Source organism: Pteropus vampyrus, unplaced genomic scaffold (assembly GCF_000151845.1).
Source record: "Pteropus vampyrus isolate Shadow unplaced genomic scaffold, Pvam_2.0 Scaffold9, whole genome shotgun sequence".
NCBI lineage: Eukaryota > Metazoa > Chordata > Mammalia > Chiroptera > Pteropodidae > Pteropus > Pteropus vampyrus.
The window spans coordinates 11,262,574-11,280,128 of record NW_011888790.1 but is presented as its reverse complement, the minus strand read 5'-3'; the positions used below and the strand labels follow the sequence as shown (position 1 = coordinate 11,280,128).

The 17,555-nt window shown below is 33.2% G+C and overlaps 1 protein-coding gene across 1 annotated transcript in view; it reads right to left on the bottom strand.

Annotated features, from left to right (window-relative positions):
* Nucleotides 1-17,555, bottom strand: part of NAV3 (neuron navigator 3) — a 312,728-nt gene that overhangs the window by 232,491 nt on the left and 62,682 nt on the right. The window lies entirely within an intron of this gene.

Genomic DNA, 17,555 nt, shown 5'->3' with positions numbered 1-17,555 from the left:
GGACTGATTTATACGGAAACCTTACTATAAAAATTTGTGTTTCTCTGAGACTTTATTAAATTTATTACATGTGACACAGAATGTGACAATATTTTGGCATCATTTTATGAAATAATTGCAAAGGCCTAAGATATTTTATTTGGACTGTCATCTCCCATTTCAGCCCCTTAAAATGTGTTTATATAAGAGATATAGAAAGCAAATGCAGTTACTACATAGAAACAACAATACAGAATTGAGAAGGTTGGCAATTTGACAGAGTAAAGGTGACTTTTCGACAACAGATTATAATGTAAGGAAAAGCTGAAACTTCAAAACTTTCATAAAAATAAAATATTAACTAATTTTTCAAATGTTATGGTATACCTACAAATGAAATATAATCCAACTGAAAGGAAATAAATAAGTTTGACTCTTCAATTTCATGGTGACTCATATAAACATATTAGTAAGGTTTTGCAAGGTAGACTATGATATGTAATATAATAGAAGAATGTGAAATTTGAAATGAGAATTGAGGAGGGGAAGTAACCGAGAAATATGCGCATAAAAATGTGTTATAGAGGCACTGGACTTAGAACTGGGAACAAAGTGGAATCTGAACATAAGGAAAGGGAAGGGCCTTCCCTACAAAGGGTATAAAATGCAGAGAGAATAAGAAATCAAAGACATAGTTGTTAAATCTATAGTTAAAACAGGATTCTGAAAATAGGACAAATTAGACTGGAAAGGTAAATTGTATTTTATAGTCATGAACACTGAATGCCAAGCAAACTGTAAAACTTTTTTATATCTAACAAAACCAATACACATTTGTTATAAAAATAAAATAAAATAAATCAAAAGTGAAAGCCTCCCCACAACTTGCCACCACACCCACTTTTGAATTATTTGGTATGAATAGTTCTAGAATTTTTTCTATGCTCTTACACTTCACCACATGACACCACGTTACATATACACACAGTAGGATTTTAAACCAAACCTGGCTCAAATTTTATATAGCATTGTGTATTTTTCAATTGTGTAAGAATATTTTAAAAGCACTTAAAACCATTTCATATATATTTATCTCACTATCTTTGATGTTCTATTGTAGATAATATTAATCCCCCTGTTGAAGGATATTTAATTTAATTAAACATGTTTCCATTATATCTAAAGTTGTAAGAGATGTCCTTATATATCTATCTTTGCATATTTATATGCTTGAATATTTTAATGGCTCTGAAGTACAAACATTTGAAAATACAACATAAAAGAAAAAGAGAGTGTTTATTTTTGAAAATAAAAAGTTGCATCTTAATGCATATGCAGTGGTGATTAAGTTTCTCGAAAGTGACATTGGTTAATGAAATCCAATAAGTTTCAGCTGTACACTTTAACAGTAAGGCATATATATGTTTACACTGTGTGTTCACGTTCCATAGTTAGATTTCTTTCTGTCACCACATATTTGACCACCCCACTTTACCTCATTTACTTCCCCTTTTCCTACACCCTCTATCCTCTGGTAACCACTAGTCTATAGTCCATGTCCATGAGTTTCTGTTTGTTTGTCCTGTTCATTTGTTGCCTTTAGGTTTATATCTCACATATAAGTGATATCATGTGATTTTCAACTTTTTCTGTCTGGCTTATTTCGTTTAGCATGATTATCTCGAGGTCCATCCATGTCGCAAATGGCAGTATTTCATCTCTTCTTATGGCTGAGTAATAGTCTATTGTATATATGTACCACAGCTTCTTTAGCCAATCATCTATCGTAGGACACTTGGGTTGCTTCTATGTCCTAGCCACTGTGAATAATGCTGCTATGAACATAGGTGTGCAAATATCTTTTCGAATATGGGTTTTCAAGTCTTTAGGGTAAATATACTCAGTAGAGGGATTGCTGGATCATATGGTAGATCAATTCTTAGTTTTTTGAGGAACCTTTACACTGTTTTCCATAGTGGCTGCATCAGTTTGCCAGTTGGGCCTGGTTTTGAGGGCCAGCAGACCACTTAGTAGTGCTGAGACCTTGAACAAGTTACTTATCCTTTCTAAACCTCAGATTCCTCATATGCATAATAATAGTAATAATTACATTACAGGATTATGTCAAGATTAAACAAGGTAGTGCTTATAAAGTACCTGTCACAGTAAGCCCTGAAAAAAGTCTATTATTATTATTATTATTATTATTACATCTAGTTTTGTTTGTTATGATGGTTTTCCAACAAATATTTGTTAAAGTTATAGTCTGGCAGAGGTTAAAATATTTGAGAGCATTGGCAGAGACTGAAGAAATTGCACTCCTTGCTTCTAACACTACTCACATCTCTTATTCCTCATGCCTTCTGATTCACTGGGACCACAGATCTGTCCGCCATCCAAACTCAGAGGAATGTATCTAATTTTAAGGCCATCATGTTCTCATTCAGATCTACAATGCCTCCATCGAGATTTCACCTTCATAAAACTCCATATTGCATGGATTTGGTTTTATGAAGACATTAAATTATGGAGAAAAGATTTATTTAAATGTACACACAATGGAATATATTAAAAAATGAAAACAAGACTATTTTCATTCCCAAATTCATGTCAATGATGCCTTAGCCTCTATCCAAATCCTTCCTGGGACTTAGGTGAGAAAACCAATGTGAAGCCAGCTGGTTGACTTCAAGACCTGGATGGGAAAACCTCTGATTTAGCTCATGAAACAATGTTTACCAGGAATTCCAAGCCTAAGAGCTTTGACCTGTCCAGCATCCCTAACATGGGAAACTTTGCTCAGACAGTAGCTCTGACTTTAGTTGCAGTCCACGAAATCAATTCAGACTACATAAATAAATTTCAAATAAATCTCCATTAAAAAAGTAAGTCTTATGTACTTTATTTTACTTATTATTGCTAATAAACATATGTAAATGACACCTGAGACCCTTCAAGTAAATCAGTGCCTTTCAAGGATGCTATAATCTACATAAGGAAATATAAAAAATTACAAAGCAACTTATAAATGTATATTTTAGATATTATAAATATATTTTTCTATCTTTTAAAAATAAAAAATAAATTAAAAAATGGAAATATGTGATGTGTTTTTAATGAGAGTCTTAAAGCAAAGGACACATAGAATATAAATGTATTTAGAATTCATCAATAAATTTACTGTAATATTCTGCTGAGAGGATGCAAACAACCTTGTCAACTGTCATTTGAATCTGTTCAAATAAATACAACAAAATGGTAAAATCATGTCCGGATTTTAGATCTGAATTCCAAAGTTGTCCTTGGTTCAATTCCACAAAAAAAATAATCACAGTACTTAACCTCTTAGCCTTAGTTAAATGAGCTACAAATGTGTGGCGATGTATCTTGTAGGATTATGGTAAAACTTAATTAAAAGTTTTTTAATGAAGAAGTTGAAATAATTGGGAACAGTGTCAAATTAATTAAAATTAGTGTTTGGTATTTTCCTTACCAGATTCAATGAGTATTTCAGTCATCAAGGTTCTGAACAGAATTTAAACAGAATTTACGGCTCTACTTCTGAAGCCAGTTTTCCTCAACTGTTTTAACTGCAATATTAGGAATATGTCACCTCATGTAATAACTACATTTCAGTTAATTCAGAAGAATTAATGAGATTATATTTACCAAAGGGCTATTTATAAATTCTAGCATAATCGTATTCATAATTCATTTACAGCAATTAAAATAACAAAAATCAAAATAACTATGGTATATTTTGTATGCCATATATAATAGCATGAATTCTAGGAACTATTAGGTGATAGCATGTATTCTCTGAGGAACATTCTATACTTTCGGAATTTCTGCTCTGCCACATACTATCTATGTGGATATTAATTGAATATTTATTTTCTCTCATCTGAAAAAATGGCCATACTAGTATTATCTACTAATGGGATTATCGTAAGGATTGAATAAATTTATAATTTTGGAATGTGGCCCTTCACTTAATAACTGAAATTATATTGATATTTTCATTTACAATGGCACTTATCTGTTGAAATAATGATATCTATTTTCATATTGGGAATAGGACATTTTTGCATGAACAGAAATAGACCTAAATCTAAGCTGATGGGAAAGGAAATGATAGGGTTTATCGTACTAACTATAGTATGTGCTGATTTTTTCACCTGTAGTAGTTTCTTTACAAAGAACATAACTGAAGTTATAATACAAACTGTAGCATAATCAAATCAAACCAGCCAACACCGAATGAGTAGTGGGTGCTGTGCTGGGCACAATGGGTAACACTAAAAAAGGATGAGGTGTATAGTTTGTCCTTGAGAAGGGAGGGTAGAGGAGATAGGGAACAAATGAGCTGATTTTGAGACCCCACAAGGTGTTCTCTGCAATGATGACTGTCTAGTTTCTCCCCCATCTTACCTATCAAGTGGCATTCTAACTACCTAATTCCATGTCTAAATCATCATTCCCCACACTCTTCTAAAAACTCCTCAGCATTCATTTGAAGCTATATGCGTCACTCTCTAATCTTTCTTGCCACTCCAAGTGTACTGGATACTTTATTTCCTGAGTCAGTATTTTTTTTTCTAACTTTAAGTGTTATAATCATTCTGGGCAATTTCATCATCCATGTGAACAATCCATCAAATACTCTGCCTGAAATTAAGTGTATAATGAAGAACCACCTGCTCTATCTTAAATGCACTGTGCCTATTAATGGTCTTTTTTTTCTACACAGAATATGACATTTTGTAAATTTTGGAAAAAGGAGTTGGATATTATAATTATACAGCACAATTCTGGTACTAATTCCAGTTTTATTCCATTTAACTTCAATTGCATTTTCACTGCTACCAGCAGAATGAACAAAAGGGCTGTATAGCATTCTTCATCCAAGATTTAGTGTCTACTAATAGTGTTGAAAGTGTTTTAAACAAGATAAATCATGTAATTCATTCAATCCTCAAAGTTCTGTAAGAGGAAAATATGATTATCCCATTTTAGAGGTGAGAATCTTGAAACAGAGAGGTGAAGTATTTTCCTCGGGTCACAACAGAAGTGCTGCATAGAGTCCAAATTTTCTGGCTCAGAATCTGTACTCTTAGCCCACACAAAAGGAAATATTCCATTTATGAGCCTTCCCTAATTCCAGCCTCCTGCAATTATTTCCATTGCATCTGACATCCATCTCAAAATATGGGGAAAACTCCTTTATTGGACTGCTACAACATCTGGCATCTATAGAATGCTCTATGGGGAATACATCCTAACAGCTTGCAAAATTCTAATAATGCAGGTGACAACATGAGCTAAAATCTGCATATGAAACTGTATCAAAAAGTATTTTAGAAAAACAGAGAACTTTTCCTTTTCCCATTTTTCTAGGGGGGTAAAAAAGCATGATACTTGAGATTCTTTTACCTTCTTTTTATCTTAGTTTGATAATTGATGTAAATAGAGTAAATAAATTAAAGGTAAATATTAGCAACCATCCTTCAAAGACCAAATAATATGGCAGAAAATATGTGTAAGAAAATAATGTTAACAAAACACAAAGTTAAGAGAAAATAAACATGTAGAAGTCTGCATTTCAGAATTTCTAAGCTTTTGACCTGGGTTTTTCTACTCACATACCAATAATTAGCAGTGATGAACTGACTGATAAAAATGGTTAGTATAAAGCAGCAGTTCTCAATGTATGGTCCCTGGACCAATACCCTCTAAGCCAACTTGTTCGAAATGCAAATTATCAGTCCTCACCCCAGATCTACTGACTCAGAAACTCTGAAGGTGGAGCCAGTAGTTTGAGTTTTAACAGGTCCTCCAAGTGATTATGATGTATGCTAGCTAATGTATAGGAACTACTGGGATAGATAAATGCTGTTCACAAATAAAAGTAGTTTTATTTCTAACACTGTAAACTGTATTTCAATGTAAAAAGAATGCTGTTTCAATATAAGAGAAGGATAACAAAAGTCTTGTAACAAAACACTAAATATAGTAGTATTCACCTTTACCTCCTAAACTTTTCTTGCTACCAAGAACAACACAGAGCCCACAAAATACTGATTGTAAATGCTTTTTGTAAAACGTTCATTCCTATATTTTAAATCCTTTAGATTATTAGTGATAAAGTTCGACATTTCTTTTAAAGTTTTTTCAAGAGCGGAAAGCATTTATCTATCTATCTATCTATCTATTTATCTATCTATCTATCTATCTATCTATTTATTTATTTACTTAAAAAGAGGTGAACCAGAGTGGTTTACATTTACTTAGATTAAAAGCATAAAACCTGGAAGCTGAGAAAAAAATATACTTCCTGTTGTGCTAAAAATCAGCAGTGGAAAACAATGGAAATAAAAATGCAGCACCATGGGGCTACTAATATGCCCATCTAGCCATTCATCAATAAGCAGCAGGAGTGAAAGTTCTGGGACAAGTAAGAGACTTTTCAAAATATTTCTTTTCTCGCCATCTTAATTCCCTTTTTATTACCTGAGCTCTAGGCAAACACAACACTATTTTGAAGATTTTGTCAATCCTCACTGGAGCATATCTTATTTTTATAAATATTTGAAATTTTTGAAGTTATCACAAATTATAATCACACACACATATGTATATACATGAGACATGGTGAGATCTGTTGTCTAGTTTGCTGTTTGCTAGGGACACTTTGATGGATCCAATGTATATTCCAATCAGACACAATTATTCATCAACTTCCTGTAGGTAGTTTCTCTCCAGTGACATGCTATAGCTCCAAATCACCACGGGTAGGGGCTAGAGCCACATAATTCCAAGACCACTAGCCAATAATGGCTGCTATTGTGCAGCTTTGTCACACTGTGAAGTAAAACTGCTCACATAAGTCTCTTGAGCACTAAAAAGCATGAAGACTAGAAGCCATCATATTAACAGCTACTTCAAAAATATTCAAATTTCACCCGGCAATCCTCCCATTTTAAATGTATCCCAATTGCTAAATAAGGATTCCATCTGAATCCCTCATAAATTGTTGCACATTAAGCAAAATGGAAAAGTAAATATGGAAAAAAAAATACAGAGTGCTCACTGTATGATTTCATACTGTATTTGTATACAAACACAAGGTAGCAAATAAAAATCAAAGATTCTAAATTGGCCAATATTTCAAGTTAAAGCCTCCAAATCAAATTTTACAGTCTGTTTCCTTATAAACCTCTCCCTGTGATTGTACTTGTTCCTCAAGAGGTATGTGAAACATGGTGTAAAACTTTCATCTAACATGGAAGACTCAGGAAATAAAACTTCTCACGAGGAAGGAAGGCTGATCTCAGTTGACATTGTTCTCCAATCCCCAAATCCTCTAAGAAAAAAAAAAAGTTAAATTTTTGAAGCGTTTCAGAAGCAGAGCCTGGAGTCAGAAATTCTGGGCTTCTTTCCCAGTCCCATCACTTACTACTAGATCTTGAGTTTCCTCCTCTTTAATGCAAGGATTGTATTCTTATCTACCCCGCCTATCTCACAGGATTAATGTGAAGATTAACTGTAATAGAAAACATTTGCAAAAGCAAGATGTGTTATGCAAAATAAACCATCATTACTGTAATCAATAAAACATGCTACCTATGAATTACGTTTTAAAAATTTACTCAATATAAACATGCAATAATTTCAAATAACTATTACACATGTATACTGAGATCAACTATTTGGGGGGTTTTTTAATTGCATTAATGAGACATAGAAACTATTTTATTTCCATAAAATATCCTTGAATTTATTCTCAGTTCATATCTTATGTATTATCTAGTCTATTGCAAGGAAGAGTATATATACACTAGCTATGTACAATGACAATAGATGGATTGCACAACTACTCCTCACTTTTGAGGAAGAGTTGACTCAACCAGGGTTCCACAGCATAGAATATCCTATAGCAAGCAGATTCTCACAAAGGGACTTCTCTTCCAGATCTCCTTTCCTTGCATTTAGGTGGGAAAGCGTGGACTAATTCTCACCAATAGAATGTGAGCTAAAGTGATATGCATCACTTCCAAGCCTGGCCCATAAAAATATTTCATAGCTTATTCGCCACTCTTTTTGCACTCAGGGCACTGGAAATACATACCTAGGTGGAACATGGAAGTCATGTAATGAAAATGGCAGAGCTTTCATCAGTCTGAATTTTTGAGTGACTGCATAAACAGAACATCCCAGCTCAACAATCAACAACCAGGAAATACCTTGGACTGTGTGAGTGAGAAATAAACACCTACTGTGCTGAGCCACTGTAATTTAGGAGTTTGTTACAGGCAGATGTTGATTAAAATCACAGAGACACTCTCCTTGAAGCAAAGGCTTTCTGCAGAAACACTCCTCTATGTCCGAGAATCTAATTACAAGTTCAACACAGGTCTAACGTCCATTCTCAATATTCCTGTTTCCCTTCCAGAGATTACTGCCCTGTATCCACAATCGTTAATGAGGACATTCCTTTCATTCTTGATATCTTTTCATTCATTCATTTAACATATATTTTTAAGTACTAATTATGAGCTCTTCATCACTGGAAACTCTCTTCCTTCTGAAGCTTTGAGCTTGGACTCCCAGTGGTTCCATTCAATTTGTTACTACTGGTCTTGGGGTGGGGGTGTATATATAGGTTGGTTAAATTTCCACATCTGAGGTCTTGGAACTTGGTATATCATTTTGGGATTTTTTTCCCCCAATAAACAATAATAAAAACAGGACTAAGTATTAACTATATCTAATGTCCTAATAATTTTGCTCTACATTTTACAAAAAGGCATCTCATTTGTTCCTCACACTATTCTTTTTGGTTGAATAGAGTAGGTGTTATAATCACAGTTCTACTTTACATAACTACAGAAGAGATAATATGAGTTTAGGTACATTCAGAAAATTATCACGGTTTCTATGGCAATGGTGGTGCTATATTTTAGTAAAACACATTATTAATTTTTTGAAGATGATCAATTTCTAAATCCATTAAGTGTCTCACTTCTATTTTAGTTGTAACATGTGTGTTTGAAATTAAATTTCATGACATAAAGTATGAAAAATGTAAGCAATGGTTTATAAAATTCAGAATTCTTAATTATCATAATCTAGTTGGTAGAATTTTGGAGCAATAGAAAAGGTATTTTTCTTTTTTTAGATTGGCTTTAGGCTTGCCATACACCCTTGTGACATTCTTTTATTGTCTCTTTTATGTGTATTTATGTACCAAGAAATGGTCATTTATAATATCAATTATGGTATTTAAAAATCAGCAATAAATACTCAATAATAGAAAACTTATTATTAAACATGGTTTATTCACCCTATAAAATATTAAATAGCCATGAAAAAGAGAAATTTCAATACTTGTATAGCAAAATAAAAAAGTATGATGCAAAAAAAGTAGAATATAAAATAATCTTGAGATGTGCACATGAAATATACTAGAAGCAAATGCAGGGCATAACAGTATCTGTAGTGATATACTGTGCTTAAATGTATATTTTCTCTTAAAAGTCTCTGTAAGATATTTTTAAGTAATTAATATTTATTTCAAAGTATTATTTTACAGGTATTCTAGGAAAATTACAGAGAACACTTAAAATTTTTTGGTCTTCAAGGGGAAAAAAATGATGTAGTGAGACTTTGGATTGTAATCTATTATATGAATACTCATTATTATCTATCATTCTAACAGAGAGAGACACAGGTAATAAGAGGGGCTTTGGACCATACATTGGTTGAAGGATACAAGTCAAGGAGACAAGAGAAGCTGGACAAAGGCAAGGGCCCAAACTGGCACACTTTCTGCAAGGGCAAAACACTTTGGAGTGACCAGTTCAGGTTCAGAAAGTGAAACCAACACTTTTGTAGGGTGACAACACAGGTTGGGGGCACATGGGAACTGCAAAAGTCAGAATAAAAGCTGATGGAGAATTTTCCCAGAACTAGAGAAATGGAGGTAGATAAATAACTAAAAGATCAAGGGATTAGAAGAGAACCAGGGGCCCAGTGACAAGAAAAGAAATTAGGAGATCGAATGCAAAATACTAGTTCACAGCTCAGAGATTTTAAAACACCAAGGCAGAGAATTATCCCAGGGCAGCTATTCTGGCATCTTCAGGGAGAGCAGGTAATTGGAACTAATGGCTGAATCAAGGATTCTTCAGGGCTGAGAGAGGCAGTAGCTTCCTTTAAGCAAATGACCAGAAGCTCTTGCACTCCAAGTTCATTGACACAAGGATTCGGAGGTAGAGCTTTGCACTAACTGCCATAGTTCCCACTAAGTTATTTACTTCCATGTGCTGAGCACTTTACATGTATTATTTCATTTATACTCCAAAGGACCCTATGGAATGGGTGGCACTGTTATATTCGTTTTATATAAAAAACAACTGAAGATAAGATCAGTTGATGAATTTGCCCCAAGTCAATAAATAGCAAGTCACGGAGCCAGGTTTAAAATTGCTTCTCTTTCTCTTCAGTACCCACACATTTTCAAAAATACCACACTATCTTCTCTGTTGGTATAAACAATAAAAAAGATAACATTAAAAATTTTCAAGCCATTTGTACTTGTATCGCCCGTATATACCCATAAAATAACTGCTTTCTTTAAGAGTATGTCGCTTCAACCCTACGTTTTCTGTAGATGTTTCATCTTTTCACATTAGAAGGCTCATGTTAACACCAAGGTAAAGAAATTTAGCTATGGGAAAAAAACTTGTTAAACAAACTTTCCCAAGTCATTTCAAAGATGCAGCTCTTAACAGCATTGCTTTTTGGCTCTAATATACTTGGGTTAATAAAAGTTGCAATTTGTTGATTATTCCAGGCTGTCCATGTCCAGAACTAGGTAAATATGGCTATTTCTGGGGTGCAGGATTATAAAGTACATTGTTGCCACATGGCTACAATGCTCCGACAATTTTAAAAATAAGAAAAAATGAAGTTTTGATCTTCCTCTCAATGACTCCATCAACTATTTTGAAGTTGGTATGAACTTAGAAGAACACTGATTAATATTTAAAATTCCAAATTAAAATATAAAAAAAACCAACACTTATAGAATTCCATGTCTTGAAGATACATGTCTTGAAGTCCTCAGTTACTAGATCTAAAATACCAAAAAAGAAAAAAAATCTACATCTTTTCTCAAACTAGTCTAAATTTAAGATTAAGTCTTTCAAAAAGTTTGTTAAAAGTTTCAAATACCACTAGCCTTAAATTTCAGCTTCTTCACTGGCAGTTGAGCCCTGGTGATAGGTGTCCTTTCCATGTTCTTACAATGAGATAATTAGAAACCCACTTTTCTAACCAAGACTGTCTACTCAGAAATATCTACAGCCCTTCCATTCTCTTCTTTTTGACAAGGACATAGGCAGATAATCCATAAGAACCTGAATGGTTAACTTTTAAGGTCTATTACTTTCCATATTCACAAGGCAAAACAGTCATTAACACCACCTTATTCTCTGATAATCTTCTCTTTCTCAAGACAAGAAGTGTCTCAAATGTAATTTTTAAAAAATATATCTCACTTTTTGTGACAAACACTGCGGTTAACGTTTTACTCTATGCTTATAAATCAAGTGGGAAGAGATGGCAAATATTGGGCTAGAAGGAAATGAGTACTGGTATATAACAGTAGGCATACATATTTGTACTTGTCTTTCAGATAGTTCTAAGTTCCACAATGAATATTTCTCTAAAACATTGAATTTCCACTATATCAAATCAATTGTTTCAAAAAAAATGCAAAGTGTTTGTTTTATGAAATTTATAAGTAAAATGTTAGTTAGGACTTAATTTTAGTTTTGGGGCTTTTTATTGTGTTTCTTAAATTTATTTTTCTCACTTTTGTGCCCAATATTAGACCATCTTAAAACAAAATTCATTTTTTTTTCAAACAAAAGAAAACAGCTTGGGTTAGATAAAGTAATTGAGTAAATTAAGTACAATACATAGCATGATATTGTTTTGTTTTGTTCTTTAGATACCACATGCAAGTGAAATCGTGTGGCATTTGTCTTTGTCTAATCTACTCCCCTTAGCACGATACCCTCTTGGTCCATCCTAACATGGTATTCTTTATACAAATATTTATTGTGAGTTTGTGTTGATTATATATAATTAAGTGATAGTAATAATAACAATAAAATGCCTTGAGTTCTTACCATGTGCTAGGCACTATACAGAAGTACAATTTATGCAATTCTCAAAACAACATTAAAGAATCTGTTATTATTATTCTTTTGTTACATTAAGAAAACAAAGATTTAGAGATAAGAAGCAATATGCCAAAGGTCACACAGGTAGTAAAGTGGCTGAGCGTGGACTATTAACTATGCCTAACAAACTCTGGAGCTTTAATAGCATGCTGATATTAAATGCATATGATGAATATTGCTTAAAATAGTGGGAAGTACTAAACCTGCCATACTTACAGTGTCATTTCCAAAACCGAAATATAAATGATTATTAAGCATTCTATGGAAATCATGAGTGGTTCCCTTCAAATTCTAATCGCAAAGCCCCGAAAATGACAAAAGGCCACCAGACAATCAAACTCAATTAGATTTTCATGAAGTTGAATAAACAGTGGCCTTTGGAGAGCCAAAATTCTGTTGATCTGATTGAATATAAAGCAAAGGGAGTATAACTGCCACTGAGAACAGTGTACATGCAGATTGTCTCGATGAAAACACATCTATTCTCGTAAGAAAACAGATGTTTGCTAAATTAATACGATTTATTTCGCCTTGAAAGAGATGTCCTTCAGTGGTTGCTAAGTAACATATTTTAATTTAAGGAATAAGCTAAATTATAGACTCTGGAAGATTTTTCTTAATTATCTGTTTTGTTAAAACAGGGGGTTAAAAAGTAAGACAAAACAATGATTTAATTTTACATGATATATTCCATTTTCACTTCCACAGAGTTGCAATAGTGCTTACATGAGCATTTTTAGAAGTTAAGCTGGACCCCAAGAGTTGAAGTCTATACCCCAATAGTTATGGTTCACTCCTTCACTTATAATTGAACGGCTGAAGTCAAATTTAATAACATTCACGTGGGCCTTCTAATAAGGAAGTTCTAAATACACTAATTCACATGTGTTTACTTCATTTTGTATGGCCACTGGTTCAATTTGTGTGGATGCCTAGTCAAGATTGAGCTTGAGCTAAAGAAATCTTTGACTATAGTTTGACTCTTGCCTCAGACTAATCTATGATTAAGGGTCTGCTCTCCATACATCCATTTCTTTTTGCCCATAGACAGTAATATTTGCTTTGTTTTTTGTCTTTCTATGATATTCATATTCACTTCAAACCTAAGTTTCTCTCCCTTGTTCATTCACTAAAGATTCCAATCTCTCCTCTATCTTGTCTGTAAAAATATTCTTTATATTATAGTGCTTTCAGACCAATTATCTGGTTCATTCTTTACCTTCCCTTGAATGAATCAATCACCTAGTCAGTTGTATATATTTTTACATCTGTTAGCCAGAACTGGCAGGATCTGAGACCACAAAAGATACACCGCATAAAATGCGAGCCTATAGCCCTAAAGCATTCATAGATTAAACTACCTTTTAATACAATGGAAAAAAAAGATACTAGGTAGATTTTGTACTTTAAACTTCTGTTGAAATGCACACCAAAATTGTGGAAAACCAGCCTTCTCCCTATTTAAATTAATGCCTAATAGGTTTGACTCTGTTTCTAATGTAATCTCTATACTATCTGTCCTTCTTTTGATAAGATTAATCATTCTTTACTCTTTGCTTCTGTATCTTTTAGTTGAAGGAGCTGGACTCCCATAAGATGCAACCAGAAAGGGGCTTTAGTCTCTCCCTTCAAAATAGTCTCTGGGTTTATTCTTTCCTCTTCCCTTAATGAGATATTGGAACAGAAGTACATATTTTCTAATAATTTTCAAACAATAAGTAGTCCTTTGCTTTAGCATTTAAACAAAATGGTATAATATACATCTCATATAACTCCAGTCTAGATTCAGGGCATTGGATTCACGGTTCCCCTTCTTATCGTGCTCTTTCATAAATAAATCATTCACTTAACCATTCATTCATTCATTCATTCACTTGACCATTCCATTCCCATCTTTGCTCAAACATTACCATGTCAGAGAGGCCTTCCTTATTTTTTTGATAAGATACTCTCTCCTCATTATAATTCTATCACTGCCTAATCCCATATGTTGCTTTATTTTCTTCAAGTGCTTCTCATCACCTGCTATACTATAGATTTGCCTCCCAATTACCTCTACCCACTTATTAGAATGTAAGCATCATGCTATTCAGCAATCTGTCTTGTTCATTGCTATATCTCAGACAAGGTTTAACCCAATAGGAAATATTGATGCGATAAAATGAATGAATGAGGAATGAATGAGGGCACATAGCAAAAGTCTTACCAATTTATAATTTCCTTTTCTTTAGGGCTCTGCTGGAGAAGATAATGTTGCAGTCGATTTAGTTATTTCTCAGAGATAAAGTGATTATCTTTGATGATCACTGAAATTCACCCTCCTAATCCTCAAAAACTTTCGCAGATATAAAATGGCAAAAATTACATAAAAAGATGCAAAGAATATACTACCCAGTTGAATTTTTTGATTCTGGCTGGAAGACCTTTTCTTTCTTTTACCATGAAGAGACCCAGTGGGAAATCCCTGGCTTACATGTCTGTTTTTGTCAAACATTCAACAGTAACTGATAATCTCTACATCTGTTATTTATTTGACAAGTCTCCAGAGGGCCATACAAGTAGAAATTTCAGAGAAGCCCTAAACAAGCTCCGCAGCTTTATGCAATGCCAGGAAGAATTTTTAACCAATGTATAAATGTTAGGTTTAACTTAATCATTCACACAATGGCTACTTACTGATGCATTCTTCTGCATAAAGTATGCAATGTGAAAATCTGTGATGTGTCCACAATTGTATTCAAAAATAAAAATTAATTACGTACTGAAATTAAGCCACTTGACTTTGGGAGGAGGCAAAAGTCAAGGAAAATTTGCAGCTGGTCGGGAAGTAAATCCAGGGTGGAGAAATTTTTGCAGAGATCAGGAAGAGAGGATGATTGTAAGGCATGAAGGAAGACATTTACATTTTGTTAGGGTGTTTTCAAGATCAGGACAGCTGGAATCGAAAAGATGTAGCATATCTCTTAAACATATTTTACGTAACTAAACTATATGATCTTTGGAAATCAACATGCTGCATTTGGCTTGGATTTTTAAAAGCCATTTAAATGATTAATTTGTAAATAATGCATATGTTGCTTTACCCAAGCATTAGGCATAAAATCAAAACACCAGATCATAAAACAAAGACAAGGCACCTATGTATTTCTTAACTCAGTAACAGGTTTTAGTTTATTATTTTGAGTTCAAAATGTTTGTTTTCTGAAGGAGAACAGATATCTGAAATTGCTTTTTTACAAGCTATTGATCATTCACTTTAGTCCACAACAGACTAGGCAGGCAAGATTGTTACTCTTTATTCATGCAAGGGGGGAAAAAAAAAAATCAAGACATACATGTTGTCCTGCAGGGAACTAGCAAATGCTTTAAGAGAATTTAATCCATGCTTGTGACCATAATTTATTTTAATGGAATCCCCCAAACAAGAAGTTGCCCTTCAAGTGTGATTTTTCAATAAAAGCAAAATCATTTATCTTACAATTTCATGACACAGAAACATCTGCTGCAAAACACTAGAGAGCACCCCTCACTAAGATATCAAAGTAACTGCTAAACAAAGGGGCCAGCTGAAGTACAAGCAGTATAAATCATCTGTGTACCTCCAAAACCATATACATTCTCAAATGATTGACTGATTGATTGACTGTTTACTGAGTGAATAAATAATTGAAACTCTTGATAGTGAATCAAAAGCATGATCTCTCTGAATGCCAATAAGACTAATAAGTATAAGTCTGCAGAAGAGATTAGATGATTCTCTCTTGAAGCAGTTTTAAAAGTTGGCATGGATACAAAATGTAAAAATTATGGGAAGCATTAACCAGCTTAAACATCTGCTGAAATTTTCATTCAATTAAAAGCAGAGCATCATAAAACCTCAAGTTGGCTTCCTTAAAATGTCATGGCTCAGAGGTGAAAGAGGACTTCTGCTCTGGATATGATTAAGACCCAAAAAGAATTTTTTTTTTTTTTTAAAAAGTTAGCATTCAATGAATCTATATTATACACTAAGCACAGTGCTAAAAAGCTGCATGAGAAATTCCAGATCCACATTAGACTGAAAAAGGATATGTTTGATAGAAAGAACTAAAGAAATATACTTTAAAAAGTCCTCTACAAAAAAAGTATGAAGTCCAGCACAAACTAAGAATTGTGTAAACACTTTAACTAGTTATATTCTAAATATAGAACTTCAATGAAAGAGGGTAAAAACACTCAAATTCTATTTTGCTTCCAGCCTCTTAACTAAGAATACATAGTATAGTAATCATTCACATATATATTCCCCGAATTCAGAGTCTAATATTCCAACAAATTACCTAAGTCAAATTATCCTAACTAAAGAAATCAATCAAATAGTTAATATAATATGTATAAAACTATTGGAATGATGCCTAGTATATGGCTAAATACCAGATATGCTAGTTATAATCATCATCATAACCTTCATTCTTATTAAAATATATTAGTTTTTTGGTTCCTTAGATTCCGCATATAAATGAAATCATATGTTATTTATTTTTCTCTGTCTGACTTATTTCACTCAGCATAATAACCTCTAGGTCCATCTATGTCATTGCAAGTAGTAGGATTTTTTTAATGGCGGAGTAATATTTCATTGTATATATGAACCATAAACAAATTAATCAGAAACAATCTCACGAATATAGATAATCTGGTGATGGCCAGAGGGATGGGGTGAAGGGTTAAAGAAGTACAAATTAGTAGTTGATAGATGATCACGGGGTTGGTGAGCATGGCAGAGGGAATGCAGTTAGCTTTAATGTAATGCCTAGGTGGAGAGGCAGAGGAGAGAAAGAGCAATTAGGAGGGTCATTTTATAAACTATATAAATATCTAACCAATGTACTGTATATTTGAAACTAATAAAAATTAAAAGGTATATATATTTGTCTCATAGTGGTTTATCGAATGAAGTAAATGCTACAATACTGTTTAAGATTTTCTACCCATACTCTAATCAGCATTGTGAGTCGAATCGTATTGGACATATGTATTTGGACTTTCCTTTCGTTCTTTCCTTTTGTCTAGCTAAGTGATTCTTCTCTGGGTATAAGAATTGCAGTGTACATGTTATAAGAATTAAAAATATATGTGCATATATGACACATAACCATATATAACATGTTTTGGGATCACTTATGTCATTTAAGGGGTTTTGTTCACTGTATTTTTTATGTCACAAATAGACTTTAGAAGTTTCACAAGAGTGACTCAGATGTAATTGGTAACCTAGAAATGGAAAATATTATTAAGGATCACTGAAATAACTGAAGATAAAAGAAAATACAGTAAAAAAAAAAA